Consider the following 16,503-nt stretch of genomic DNA (forward strand, 5'->3'; position numbering starts at 1 on the left):
ATTTCGTTTACCCAATGAACAAAAAAAAGCATTCAAGATATATGAATCTAGTTCTGAAGTTGATATACATCATCATTCCACAGCCACTATCCAACCTTTGAGAAATTTAAGCTCTTAAATGAATATCCAGCACGTTTCTTCAGTTGATATCCTAAATTTGATATAGAATTGAGGTGAAGTTGCAAAAAAAATCTTGTCCAAATTGGTACCACCAAAGCCACTCGCTATTGAAGCGTTATAAATTAAAAATAAATTATACGCGTTTTACTTTATTTTCGTGACAATAGTAAGTAGTATTGGAATTTTACATTTTTGTCCTCAGCTTAAACTTCAGTTAAAATAGACTGAAAAACTTCAAAAAAGTTTAAGCGTAGTTTAAATGACAAACCGAGTTGAACTTATACTGAACAAGTAAGGAAGGCTATGTTCTGGTGTAACCGAATATTACATGCTCAGCTGCCAAATTACAGCTTGCAAAACTTTTAAATTACCTTCTTTGGTGGGCGGTCCCACGCCCATTGTACAAAATTAAACTAATTTTCTATTTTGCGTCATAATGTGAATCCACATACCAAGTTTTACCGCTTTATCCGTCTTTGGTAATGAAATATCGCACTTTTTCGGTTTTTCGAAATTTTCGATATCGAAAAATTGGGCGTGGTTATAGTCCGATTTCGTTAATTTCAAAAAGCGTTCTGAGATAAATGCCTAGGAACATACTAACTTTCATTAAGATGCCTCAAAATTTACTCAAGTTATCGTGTTTACGGGCAGACGGACAGACGGACGGAAATGGTTAGATATATAGAAGTCTATATCTATCTCGATTGTTTTATGCCGTTACGGGGTACCGTTATGCGAACAAAATTAATATACTCTGTGAGCTGTGCTCAGATGAGTATAAAAACCAGTCCTAAATGCGAGATCAGATCGAAAGAAAATTTCTTGTGTATGTGGTGCGTTCTCTAGGTGTTGTATATTTGGCCTTGAAAACGTGGAAAATTTAAATTTTCTAAAGTCAGTAGCTGTGAAGCCTCGTTTCTTCCATTTAAACTCGATTTCGGTAGTCAGATATAAATTGTTATCGATATTCGTTACCGTATGATCAGTTGCAGTCGCTAAAATAGAAGAATGTTTTAAATATTGTTTTCTATCTAAATAAAATATAATTGTTATCCCGTTAACAATAATAATCTTAAGCTTAAGCAAAAAGTCTTATCGTCCAAACTTGATGTGAAATAACCGAGTTATATATTGTGACGGACTTTTATTTTTATTATTATTATGTCATTATAAAATTTAGTATTACTTTTCTCGAGGGGTCAGACTGGGGAAAATAGCTTATTTCATATGTAAGGAACAACCCTAATATACGGCGGTATTGTGGGAGCGTGCTCCGCCTATTACGACGAAGATTCTGGGTTCAAGTACCAGGCAATTTCAATTAGAAAAATGTTTTTTTTTTAAGCGGAGTCGCCCCTCAGCAGTGGTTTGGCAAACACTCCGAGTGAAAAGCTTCTAAGTGAAAGTGCATCTGCCTTGCAGCTGCTGTTAAGAGTCGGCATATAACATTTATGTAGATTTCGTCCCGCTCGGCTTAAATCTCCTCGGTGCTTATTCGCGCCAAGTCCTTTTTTATGCATATCTCAGCGCCTCTAAATAATACCAGATAAAAAAGTGTGATTTTGCGGTTACAGTAGCAACAAATATCGGAGATAGTAAGTTTTTAAACTGACACGTACAACGAATCCAACAATCCAATCCAGACCTGGATTATTAACAAGGCAAGTATGCCAGGACTTTTAGAGGTGGCAATAACCTACAGAGGGTCTAAGAGAAAGTACACACAACTCTTCTTCATAATTACCGATTATTCAACAAAAGACTTTATATGGGAAATAAAGCTTTTTATTTACCGATTAATATACTAATGTATGAGTACCACCCATTTTGAGTATACCCCGTTGTTTTTTCAACTTTATGTCGATGATTCGTTCTCAATAAAATTTAACGCTTGCGAAAGAAAGGTAAACTAGGATTAGGCAAAACCAGGGATGCACCTTAACGTTAAGCTAATGGTTTATCAAAAAATTTTCACCGTTTATCGATAATATTTCGAAGTGTTTCAAGATAAATTGTATCTCGTTTTTAACCGAAACGAAAAGCTTTCGTTAACGTTAAAAACGTTAACAAAAACGAGATACTTTATGTTTGAACTGTGCTGGCAATGCAATAGCCATGGTGAAGCCGTAAGGTGGTAACAGCGAGTGGACATACACACAAACTCCATGTAATTTGTTTGTGTAATTCGTTGGTGGTAATGTCAAAAATACTCTGAGAAATGTTCGTACTGTCAAAATTCATGAGAAGAGTTGCAATCAGCTTGGCTAATGCTTTCACCTTTAATGACTCCGCCATCAATCAGCTTTGCCAGCATAGTTTGAAATTAATAACCAACATAAACGATTTGATTTCGTTTTGATATGGCAGAACGCGAAAAAATCATTTCGTTAATTTGACGTTCTTAACGTTAATAAACGAAGTCATAAAGTCATTTCGTTTCGTTTATTAACGTTAATTATCGTAACAAAATCATATCGGTTCGTTGATTAAGCATGCCTGGGCAAAACCCATCGAAAGGATGAGTTGGCATGTTTAACCCTTATAATTAATGCATTAAAACTTGTCAGGGTTGGTTGGTTGGTTGTCGGTGGACACCTTTCCCGATGCTTGTGGACGCTTTCAGCAGTCGACTACTGCTCCAAAACTCCAAGATTTGGGGTATATCGCAGATCCCTGAAGCACAACGGAGTGCCTATAAACCGCACTCAAGAGCCCGCTGCCCTTTTACATAATAACACTCACGCACTGAATCGACTTTATTTAAATATACGAAAAAATTTACTAATGTCGCGGATGTTAATTTCCACACAGATAAAATATAAACAAACGAGAACCGTCAAACACGGGGTATGTTCACAATAGAGGAATTGGCAAAAAGCTCTTTTCCAAGGGTTGCCAGAGGGTAGAGTGGTGGGAATAAGGAGAGAGATGAATATAGAGTGGAGATGGTTGCGGTTAATTCGGTAAGATGACAATACAAAACGGTATAGGAGAAAGGGGACCTGCTGAAAGTCGAAATAATCGAGCGGTCCAAGGTAGGATGGGTTTCCTGCGAGGTGTGTGCATCTCTACAGAAAGAGCAGGTGATTGTAACATCCGCCCCGCATCAAGGTGGACAAGGATTAAGGGCCCCGACCCCTCACACTGAGCTAGCTGGGGCAATCCACCTTGATTGCGCAAAGGGGCGGATTCACACTAGGTGTACGTTACAAGCTATTAGTTTTGTTTCCTACGCGTTTGATGCCAAATGCCTTGTAATAAGCCCCGAACAAAATAAGCAATTTCCACTTTGCATTGTTTTGTCCTTATAACTGATGTAAAAAACTTTTTGTAACAGATGTCGAAAAGATTTTCAAAACAAATAAATAATTTACATAAATCACTTACCACGGATTTTTTTAACCGTTGATATATCGGACGTATTTTATAAAGCCACTGCAGCATCAGATACTTAAATAACTCATTTAACAGAAGAAGTAATCGCAGCTGAATTTCTTAATCTTTACGTGAACTTACAAGAAAATAAACTATGAAAAATCCATTATGGTTCCTCTTATGGCTATTGATCCTAGTATTCATTTCGTTTTTCGTGGCTGGTTTCGCTGCATGGATTTATGTATTTACTTATATGTTCGAAGCATGTTGTGACTGCTGGGGTGTAAGTAAAAAGATCAAGATTTAATTTGCATTGAATTTCAAAGTACAGAAAAACTCCATTGGACTAGTTGTTGTTTCTCAAAAATCCCTGTCGTGCTGGCTTGTCAAATTCTTCTTCATTTTACGGTAAAAGTCTAGAAGAGGGGTGGACTGCTAATACGCGTCCAAAAATATCGAGAGAGGTGTCAAACGACAGGTATTGGCATCAGTATTAATAATCCGAAGCGGAAAACTTCGAAATCGTTGGTGGGATTCATATTAGTTTTGCGCAGAATACCTATCTGCGTTGGCAGCCTTTGGACGCGTTTATAAAAAAATACCCTGGCCGGTCCACCAATGGGGTGGCATCAAAATAAAATACCTGCAAAATCACTTTGTACACAACATTATTTTCTGTGTACAAGATTATAACAACCACATTAAAATTGCCAAATTTAACTTTAAATATCTCCGGGTAGAGATAAGATTTTTCTTCCTTTTTCCGCTCTCCGATTATTGTTGTGGAGTTGAATAATCGTCGTTTGACACCACTCCCGACCAGTGCTCTAGACTTTTACCTTTTACGTATTTGTAGACCGAATAGAAACTTTAAATATGTAACCTGGCTACAAGACAACCAGGCCTGCGTGAATACAACTGTAAGATACAAAAAAGGATAAGGGAGCGGGATAAACAGGGAATATAGGCGAAAGTAGAGTAGGAAGAGGGAAACAGACGGGTAGAGGTTCAGGCATGGCGGAGCACGGTTGCAGCACAGTGACATACATACAAACATAAATAAAAATATGAAAAATGAAAAAAATTCCATAAACTTTGTTTCTGTAAATCGATGGACTTAAAATCATATTAAACAAAAAAATCAATCAGCTGATTTCCGGGCATCACCTGTTCCTGGTTCCGCCATGGGTAGAGGTAGAGACAGTGGTGCAGAGTGACATAGAAGAAAAGGGAAAGAAGAAAAAAAAAGGTCAAAGTACACATAAATATGAATACTGAATGATATATAGAGGGTTCAGCATTATAGTGATTGACCAAAAAGTTGAACAAAGTAGTCTAAGCCGTTTTCACCATCTATAGTTAAGTTAGATTTTACCTAGAAGATAGCAATCTATCAAATAGCCCCATTTGACATTTTCGTTTTCACTAATACTTAATTTATAACCCCAGTTAAATCGATAATTGTGTATATTTTGTGGAATCGGAAAAATCTATTGTCAATACATGAAAACTAACCAAACAGCTGATTTTTTTTACACTTTTTTCCTTGCACATAACTGCGACGCAAAGCTTCAATTAGCATGGAGAAAACCAAAATTTCGATAATTTATAGATAAGTGACTAACTGAAGATGGTGAAAACGGCCATTAATCATCCCAAAAAATGCATTTTCCATGCGAAGTCACATAGGTATCGCTATCTCTTACTGAAATTCGCAAGCACTGACTTAGTCTCCTTGGCAACCGAATGTATGAACATTAACCTGGGTCGATTTGTATGGACGAAAGTTAACCGGCATCGCGTCATCGATTTTTGGATAGGATTTGTGCTCAGGAAAAAAAAGTTCCACTATGCATTCCCAAAAAAATAATTTTCGACTCTGTGAAAAAAAAAATGGCGAAAGGGTCAATTTTTCGACCAAAACACTCCACAAAACCCAAAAAATATTATTTTTTTTTTCAAAAAACAGTTACCGCCAGCGTATTTACAACAGTGTTTTGAAAAAAAAAAAATATTTTTTGGGTTTTGTGGAGTGTTTTGGTCGAAAAATTTACCATATCGCCATTTTTTTTTCGCAGGGTCGAAAATTATTTTTTTGGGTATGCGTAGTGGAACTTTTTTCCTGAGCACAAATCCTATCCAAAAATCAATGACGCGATGTGGGTTAATAAATCGAGCCAGTCTATTGAACATGGAGGTAGGACTTCCAAAACATGAGTGAATTTTAAGGATATGTTGAGTTGAACTTATTGACTTCTAAACCCTTCGAATACTTCTCGAAATTGCTTAAAGATTAAGATTACAGATACAAACTTCTGCCGGGTTTGCGACGACATATGTATACTTTCGTAAAAACAATATTTATTAACTAAATTTTATATAGTATCATTCTAATCTATTACTTCATATTTCTAGAAACTTAACGACTTTCTACTCAAGGTAATTCAATTTCCACATTTTTGCGCCGTAGCTATGTTGGAATCCAGAGCGCCGTGCTGAAAAGAACATTTAGACCAAACTGACAAAATTAAAGTGTTTGAAATTTATTTTTATAAAATATACATATGTATTTAGACATGCATCGCACGACCCTATGTATATGGGAAAGAAAAATATACATGTAAATAGCACACGAGCCGCAAAAATTATCTAAATATTTTTTTTTCGCTATAACTAGGATTAAGTGGCCACCGTGGTGTGGTGGTAGCATGCTCGCCAGCCACACCGAAAGTCCTAAATTCAAGGCTCGGAAAGCAAATTCAAAATCTTTAGATAAAAAGTGTATTCAATTCATCATTAATTAGCGCTTAGCCGCCTAAGCGATTTTAGACGTTTCGTATTCGCTGCACTATCGTCATATCTGCGTAAAGCACATACAGCTTATCATTCTACCTCCTTCTATACTCGCCGTAGACATCACGCACACGACCATGAATCTTCGGGAGAACATTTCTCTCGCACACTCCAACAGCCATATCATCTTCTCTCGATACCGTCCATGATTCCGAGCCATCCATTAGGACAGGTATGATGAACGACTTTTAGAGGGTGATTTTTGTTTGTTATTTTTCAATTGCCTACTCAGTCCACAGTAGCACTTGTTGGCTGATATTGTATTTGCTGTTAATGCTGGTTCCCGCATACACAAAATCCTTCGCAGTCTCGAATTTATATTCATCTACTGTGACGTGGACTCCAAGGCACGAGAACACCGACTATTTCTTGGATGACAGCAAGTACTTCGTCTTGTCCTCATTTACCGTAACACCCCCTGATATGGTCGAAAGGGGTATCAACGGATGCGCATCACTGCAAGTTATAAGAAAGTAATTTTAAAATTTCACTCTTTCTAACTGTACCAAAGTTATTTAAAAGAACTGGCGCTTTCAATGTAGCTAAACACGGATTTCGCATCACCTAATTAACCAAGTTATTAAATAAAACACTAAAAGGAAGGTTATATAATAAATTTATATGCTCACTTTGGATATATTTTTCAAAAAATTAATAATGAGCAATGAATTCAAATAAAATGACCCAAGGCGAACGTGTTTTCAAATTGTCCTCAAGTTGTTAAAAAAAAGGCAAATTACCCAAAAAAGATGCTGATTTAATAAGTTTTTTATTTGCTGGCTTGAGGTCTGATGATTTGGAAAATAAAACACAGATGCTTTAAATTTTTACCAATATATTTCGGTTATGCACGATAACCGTCCTCAGGGTGAACTATAAACAAACAGAACACAAAATAACATATAATTTACATCAAACAACAAATAACCATTATTAACAAAACTTCTTAAACATTATAAACATACATTTTTGACACGTCTTTCCCTTTCTACGTGGAGTTGTTAACTATTTTTGTTTGTTATCAGATGCCTATAGGAGAGCGCGGTGTTTGCTACATCTGTTTTGTAGTTAATTCTTGTGTTAGTTGGTGCGTTTAGTATATCTAGCATTTCCAGTGTGAATCTCTTTCCATATTGTTGTTCTTGTTGAAGTAGTTTTGTTTTATCGAAATTCGGGCAGTGCTTTCTCGTTGCACAATTCTGATTTATGTTGTGCTAATCGAGTCTTTAATTTAGATTTAGTTGTTCCAACATATACTTTGCTGCATAATTCTTTGTCGTTTCCGTTACACGGGATTTGGTAAATAATGTTGCTTTTTCCATTTGCGGTATTTTCGATTTAGTTTGGTTAAACATACTTTTTAAACTGCTCATAGGTTTGTGTGCTATTTTGATATCTTCTTTATTATAGATGTCACATGTTGATATGCGCTCAGATAATTTAGGTACATAAGTTACCGACTTGAATATTTTCGGGTTTTCTTCTCTACGTTGACTATTTGGTGATTTATATCTTTTTAAAAGAGTTTTTATAATTTTATCAGGAAGATAATTGGCTTTTAACAATATCTTTATTTCATTTTCTATATCATTATGGTAAGTGTCATCTGTAATATTTATCATTCGTCTTAAACAGCCCATTGCCGTATTTATGATCATATTTTTGGGATGTTTAGAATAATAATTTATAATTCTACCCGATGCTATAGACTTCTTATACCACATTAACTTCAGTTGATTTCCTCGTCGTATTACTATTGAATCTAGATAGGGTAATTTTCCGTCGTCCTCGAGTTCTGTAGTGAATTTAATATTTTTTCAAAGGAACTTAGTGCGTCAAGTATGCTTTGTACCTCGTTTTTATTGATTATTGCAAAAAGATCGTCCACATATTTAGTTAATAATCTTGGTTTTCGTGCTAATTTGTTGTCGCATTGTCCAACAGTTTTTTCATTACAATATCTGCAATTATTGGGGAGGTTGGTGATCCCATCGGTAATCCTTTTAGTTGTGTATATATTGTTTCATTATATTTAAAATACCGATTATCTTTAATGCAGAACTTTAATATTTCTATGAACATTTTCTTAGGTATTTTCGTATATTTTTCTATTGTTGTCCACTTATTTCTTATTATGTCAAGTGCTAGATGTGTCAGTATACTAGGGAACAGTGAAACTGCGTCAAAGGATATCATATTTTCATCGTCATAAATATAAGAGTTATTGAGCTTTTCGTTAAAGTTTTGTGTGTTCTTTATATTATATAATGAACTGATGGTGACGTTTTTCAAAATATCTGCAACGTATTTGCAGAGTGCGTGTGCTGGCGATCCCGTGGCAGAGCATATCGGTCTTAATGGTGTTCCTTCCTTGTGGATTTTCGGTACTCCATATATCCGTGGCGGTAGTGTCGTTGTAGTCGTGATGCTGATTTAAAAAAATTTTATTTTGCGATTGGCTGAAAGAATAAGGGAAATCAGTGATGCAAAATCCTTTAGTAGGTTCTAGGAGCATAAACACTCCTTTTAAATGATTCTTACCCCATACTTAAGTTGAGGATATATGTACGTATGAGAAGGTTTTGAAAAAATCATTTGGGCTTACATTCAAACATCTGTTGTTTATTTACGAAACTTAAAAATAGCGGCTGAAATGTTAATTTTGATTTTCACACTTCATCCTTCAACACCCAAGTCTCGTGGTTTGACATTTTCTAAAGCTGGCGGCCCTATCCAAAACTAGTCCCTTGGAGTGAATCAACCAATTTTAAATATCACCTACACGCAGACCTGTAAAAAATAAGTACCAGCACAAGTACAAGTACCAGTACCTCAGTACTTCGAAAAATGGGTACAAGTATAAGTATCGAGGTACTTGTACTTGAATTGTTGAAGTACAAGTAAAGTACTTGTAAGTACTTTCGAAGTACTTTGACAAGTATTGAACGGTTTTGAAGCGGATCAACTAATATTTTTTAACAATCAGCTCAACTACTGATCGAAACGGTATTTTCCAAAAATATGAGACCTTTTATGATACTAAAAGTTTTTGTAAATCGTTCGCTAATTTATGAACATTTGTTGGAATGATTCCCTTTCCACACCTCTTCAACCTCTTCTCACCTAATGAAATTGTTTTACTGGTTGAGAGCTTAAGCCCCGTATGCTTTACCGTCGTTTTATACACAAGTCTTCAAAAATTCGTGGAATTGTTTTTGTCTTTTAGGCGTGCGTCACGAAACACACATTTCTCACTTATCATGGATCCCATTAGCTTATTATCAATAATCTCTCTTAAGATATGTTAAGGTCTTATTATTATTGCAAGACTGCAAACACTTCCTCAAAATCCTAAAAACAACTGCATAACTCCCTTTTTTCGTCGAAGGGTCAAGTCGAAATTTGTTTGCAGGATATATTTTAGATTCACTAGTTCTAGGCAATAAATTGCTTGGTCGCTTACGGAAGCATCCGAATTAAAACCCAAAGGCTATGAGCGTTGACCTTTTATTAGGTCCATACTCATGCACAAACTACCTGAAATTGTTGTACAATCTGCAATTTTGATCAGGTTACCCATTATATAGCTTTCCTTCAAAAAAAAATTAAAATTTATATTTCTCATGGCGGTGCGATGTGTGTATCGTTCTGCCATGATATTTCTTTATTTCCAAAAGACATTCAGAAATAAATGTACGTAGTTTAACACAAAGTGATTTCTTCACAAAACTTGTCGTTGGATATTGTTTCGGATGATTCTGTTCGCAACCCGGACTCCACAGACAAGCAAGTTATTTACTAGAACTAGTGAATCTGAAAGATATCCAGCAAACAAATTTAAATTTAACCCGTCGTTACAAAATGGAGTTCTGCAGTTTTTTTATGATTTTAAAGAAGTAAGTACAATTTAATATTTGCAGTTTAGCACACTTTAACCGAACGCTTAACACAGATTATTGATGATAAGCTCATGGCAGGCACGATAAGTTGCGAAATACGCCTAAAAGGCAATAAAAAGATTACTTCGAACTTCATAAAGCACCTGCGTATAAAACACCCGGAAAAGCATGCGGAGGTTAAGCGCTCAAGCCGTACAGCAACTTCATTGGGTGGGAAAGGCTTTGACGAAAAAGTGATGAGCTATATCATTGGATACGGCATCACCACTCACAACCGTGCAGAGGGAATGCTTCCGAAAAATGTTTGAAGGAACATAGCTACATGTGATGAGTTGTCCAAAATTAATGAGCAAACTAGACGAACGATTTACACAAATTTTTGGTATAATAAAAGAGCTCATATCGACAAATAAGTACTTTTGTACGACGGCCGATATATGATCTTCAAAGCATAAAAGTTTCCTCGGGTACACTTGCCATTGGTTGGATGACAAATTTAACAGGAATTCAGTAGCACTGGGGTGCATAACCACACACGCATACATGAAATGATAGCATATATAAATAATAATTTCGGTCTGATATCATCAAAAATTGTGGGGACCGTCACAGACACAATGGGTCGAACTTTGTAAAAGCTTTCAAAGAGTTCGGCATGTGTAACTTGGACGATTTTGATGACTCTGATGATGACACGGACGGTAGTACTGATAATTCGTCTATAGAAAATATTTTAGCCTTACCGAAACATATCAGATGTGCCAGTCACACACTGAACTTAATTACCACTACTGATTTTATTAAAACTTTATCAGAGGAGCGTACAATATTAAGCAGGCCAAAACAGGTACAAATGATTCAAAGATATAGTTTTAAATCGTTTTTAAACTTAAGTTTTCATTGAAAGATTTTCAGCAAATGCAGTATTTTATGGAAAAAATCGAACTGTCCTAAGACATCAGAAATAATAGTAGAAACATTAGGATCGTCTCTAGTTACACCTGTGGTAACAAGGTGGAACTTAACATACGATGCTGTATGCCGGCTTTTAGATCACAAAAATAAATTAACAGATTTATCGTATTTGGAAGAATATAAAGAAGTAATGTCTCCTTTCGCTGAAACATTCGGTTTTTTACAAATAGAAGATAATATGTTATATGGTTATCTTCTTCCTTCGCTTGCGACACTTTGTGTAAAATTGAAAAAAATCAATTTAGGCAAAAACCTCATTTATTTAAAGAAAGTGGCGAAAAAGTTGGAGCACATACGTTTTGAGTCATATTTAAGCTATCTGAAGAAAACTATGACGCCATTGTTGCAGCTTTTTTATGCCCTAGCATAAAGCTCAGATGATACAAAGCCTTACAAGCTATATCAAGTAATACATTGTCCACCGCAGATATGTACAAAATTGTTATCACTGAAGCAACTCGTCACGCAAGAACGCACATGGAGATCGAATTTGGAAATCCCAGGCCGACCGATGCACAAAAAATTATTTATTTTTTTTTTACTTTAAAACTCCAGGTATTAATACCTTATTCTTTACCTTTTTATGCATTTATGAAAATGATATCTTTATTAACCCTCATTTTTTGTTTAAAATAGATGAGCTATTCGAAGAAATAGGCCATGATCAACCAGCACCCTTACGATCACATAACTTTGACAAAATGGTTGAAGAAGAATTGTACAGGTATCTTAATGATACATCAACAAATTTCAATATGCTTCAGAGTTATCCTATTACGAAAGACCTATCACTCAAAATGAATACGACCTTAGCTTCCTCCGCCCCAATAGAGTGTTTACTTTCCTTAGCAGGCATTGTTTATAGTTCTAGAAGGCAATCAATGACGGACTTTTCGTTTGAAAAGCTAGTACTAATGAAGGCAAACACAAAACTACTTTAATATTGTTAGCTTTTGTACAATTTATACTTATTTAATATGTTGTTTTACTTCTTGTTGCTTTCTAATATGAATTTTACTCATATTCAATAAAAATTTTATAACAGATGTTTTACATTTTTTTCATGAATCAAACTGACATATTTTATCAGAAAAAGTACTTTCGTATACTTCGAAGTATTTCGTAAGTATATCTACTTGTACTTTCCGATTCGAAGTACAAGTACTGTAGTACTTATACTTTGTACTTAGATTTGAAGTACTTGAGTACTTGTACTTATTTGGTACTAGTACAAGTATGTACTCAGTACTTTACAGGTCTGCCATTACCTAATGCTTTGCTTATATCTGCCTCTGCATTCCAGAGAATGTTAATGATATTATTAGCAACGCTTCGCTCCCTTCAATAGCCGCGATCGTTCAAGAAATTGTCCCCCAGAGGGTTAGGGGGCTTAGAAAATACCCACGGCAGATATGCTTGTCGTAAGAGGCGAATAAAATACCAAATCGGGGGTTGTGTAGCGCAACTCTTCCACGGGGTGGCTAGCGCAATATATACCTTCTCTAACCAAATTGTCACCTCCTGTGTCTTCTAGTGGATCTAGTGGGTGGGAGCGAGGGATGGCTTTGAAGGTTTCATGGGCTCATACTAAATCGTTCCCGAGATGGTCCGGCTAGTACCTTAATGGTGCTTGTTACCTTAACGTACCGGATTTGCATACGGCAAAGGACCATCAACATCGATAACACTGCTCAAGGCATTCGTGGAGTGTTGTTATCGCACCAACAACAATAAGAACTCAAGAAATTGTCCTCATATGTTGCCAATAAGATGACTTTTTTTGTGTAGTTCCTAAAAATCTCTACTTCTGGGTAAAGTCGCCGGAGCAATAGAGATCCCTTAATTCACTCTAAAAATCGAGTTACATTTTCGTCATCAGCAACAAAAGTTTGTCTTACATATGAAGCACAATTTTACTAGGGTAGGTCCTTAGTGGTATGTATATTTACTTGCATTAGCTGTTTAAACAACATCGTTATTTTCAAAATATGTTTGCTTCAATTAAGTTGCGCACAAATTTACCTACTTAAAATTAAACATGAACTACACAGTAATACATTAATTATACATAATTATATCAACAATTGTTGCACACAATTACGCTACTAGATAAATTACAAAATACCTTGGAATTATTGTTTTTTCATTTCACGCAACGGTCGAAAAAGCAACTGCTCCCACGCTTCACTATATTCAGCTACACGTTACGGCTCCTTTTACCACGTGAGGCTTTTTCTTTCGCAAGAACACTCAAAGTGGTGAAGCTAAATCTTTCCCAAGACAGTCGAACTAATGAGCGTGTGCTACTACCCCAATGTAGTGGACAGTCGAACTAGTGTGAAAACTGAAGCTACGAGGTCATCCATATTGAGCTCTTATACCATAAGGCCGGAAAACAGCAGTTAAAATCTTTCAACCTTAAAATCGGCCGACTTTCATTCTAAAATATCGTTTTGATTTAACGAAGACTATTGAAATCAATGTTGTGAATACAAACGTCTGCAAAGTTTGGTCTATATTTTAAAAATTGTATTCAGGGTCCTTTGAGTTCCGCAATGACATCCACTTGTGACGTCGACGAAGGTGTGAGTTCGAAGTCGCAGTCCTATAGCTTCTGTGCTAGCATATGGTGTGATGGTCAGGAGGCGTGGTAGCGACTGGTGGGCGGGATTGCTACTGTTCGCACATCGATAATTGTAGCTCTTAAAAACAGCCGAAAAAACTGGAGGCGTCCTGTGTCACGAGAGTCATGAGTGTTAATGGACCATTAAAAGCAACCGTAAGTCGCCTTTGTGCGTGACCGTAAAATAGCCACAAATGATTTAAAGAAATTGTGTTCGCGACGTTTATTAGGAGTTAACCTCAGGTGAAACTACGCTTTGCACGAAATATACAGACAAAAGTGTAATCAATTTTTGTATCTCTATTTCTTTTCAGCAGATGCAGCAGTACCAATTCCAAAGACCGGGGCTAGGTTCGAAGCCTCTCTGGAGTAAGTGACCCACGGATAATCCCTCCGCAAGGAGTTACTCCTGAAAATTTTTGAACGATGTGCGAAATTTTGAAGCAAGAACCCCGGATCTTTCCGAAATGGCCTAAACGTTAATTTCCTTAAATACAGACAAACAAAACCTTTTCTAAATATTATTTTTTTAAATAGAAAAATTAAGCTTTTTAAAGTAAGAACACCGGCGTACGCCGTCGCGTCGCCCACGACGCCGGTATAGAACAGAGCCTACGCCGCCGCCGCCGATAAAGTGATCGGCGTAAACCTCTAGATTGTACCAACACGGGTTAGTTTTGCCTGCTAGAATTATCTTCTCCATCATTATGTTAATGAAATTGCATGAAAGGGAGTTGCCTGTCCTTTCCGTCGTCTTTTGGCGGAACCCTGTTCACTTTGCAGGAAACCTAAAGTCAGACATAGCAGCATACAAGCAGTTTTTTTTTTCGTGATACAAAACGCTGCTTTGAAATCGACGAAAAGATTGTAAGTGTTGATTCTCTTATCGTGGGTCTTCTACAGGATCTGGCACATCGTTAAGACCTGGTCGATGGTAGATTTACCAAGTCTGAAGTCGTACTTGTAAGATCCAATCAGCTTGTTGAATATGGGCTTCAGACTTTGGACAGCATGCTAGATAGAACATTATAGGCGATACTAAGCAGGCTAATTCTGCGGTAGTTGGCACAGTGGTGGTGGTCGCAGATTTCACTTTCTTGAGGCATGCGCGCATGCGACCATATTTTGTTTAGGAGTTGATGCGTACTTTTTACCAACTCTTCGCCTTCGTATTCGAACAGCTCGGCGGGTATTCCGTCATTACCTGGCGCCTTGTGGTTTTTTAGACGGGATATTGCCATTCTCACTTCGTCACAGTCAAGTGCCGGAGCTGGTCATCCATCATCGGCAATTTGGACATCGGTTTCATCTTCTCACTCGCTTGCTAGCAATAAGCAGACAACCCCACAACTTAAGCGCTTTCTCTACGTCAGTTACCAGGCCGCCATTGTCGTTTCTGCAGGAAACTGTATTCAATTAGCAATTAGAAAATACTTCTAAGTTGGGTTGCCCCTCTGTTTGGCAAACACTGCGGGTGTATTTCTGATATGAAGAGCTTCACAGCGAAAATTCAGCTGGTTGCAGATGCCGTTCGGCGTGGAAAAAGCTGTTTTGAAGAGAAGCTCGACCTAAACCTCCTCGGATAAATATCGCACTTTGGGTTATAAATTTTGAGAAAATCTCACCATCGTATTAACAGAAATATTCCAGTGCAACAGTTTAAAGAGAGAAAAGAATACGAAAGTTTGACAAACCCTGCACGTGCAAAGAATAAATGCTACGATAGTTTGAGAAAAGGAGTCCCAATAAAAGCAAATATAAGATACTAAAATAACTGCCGTAGAAAAATTGCTGGATTGACTAAAAAGCTTAGCTAACAATGCTAAGTTTACAAGCAAAGAGAGCTTATGAAAACTGTATAGTGAAAACATTAACACAAGAGGAAAGTTCACAACAAAAGCTTTTACATATATTTTATCTTAACTGAAGTAAGGGTTGCCAGATCTAAATGTTCTGGACATTTGATAAAAACATCTTTACATGGACATTTCAAACGTTTCATTGTAGACAGATGTAGGTTAAAATTTGAATTTTTGAGATTTTATGATATTCATGCGACATTGATTCGGACAACGCCGACTCAAAACCTAGCGACGGATCGCACAATTTTTATTTTTTTTTAATTGCTTGTGTATACTTCTCTGGTTTAAAATTGAAACCAAGCTCTGCGCACTTGTCCTCACGGAAACCGGTTTGATCAAAATTTTAAACGAAACTTTTATTCGTGCTTTTAACCGGTTACACGAGCTTAGAGCGCAATAAAGCAAGAATCGGAAATACCAAAGGAGATTTCCACGTGGTTCCTCCAACCGACTGGAGTAGGCATAACTTAAGGGCACCCGATGATGTAAATGTCGTCAGAATACGAATACAAAAAATTTATCACCCCAAAATTCTAGACCGCTATGCATGTTAGAACCAAAGACTTTGGTCTACGAAAAGCTTATGCTCGTAAGAAAGGCAATATTTTAGGTACCATAAATATAGTATGCGACTACAGATAAGATTGAAAATGAATGACACACTCATTATACATTTTAGACTAAATATGGGTAAAAATAAGATTCGTTTTCGAACTTCGAATTTGGGACTTTTGTCTACCTAGAATGTTAATGGGTCCCACTATGCGGCCTGAAAATCGAAGACTTTTTTAGG

Source organism: Eurosta solidaginis, chromosome 1 (assembly GCF_040869045.1).
Source record: "Eurosta solidaginis isolate ZX-2024a chromosome 1, ASM4086904v1, whole genome shotgun sequence".
Classification (NCBI taxonomy): Eukaryota; Metazoa; Arthropoda; class Insecta; order Diptera; family Tephritidae; genus Eurosta; species Eurosta solidaginis.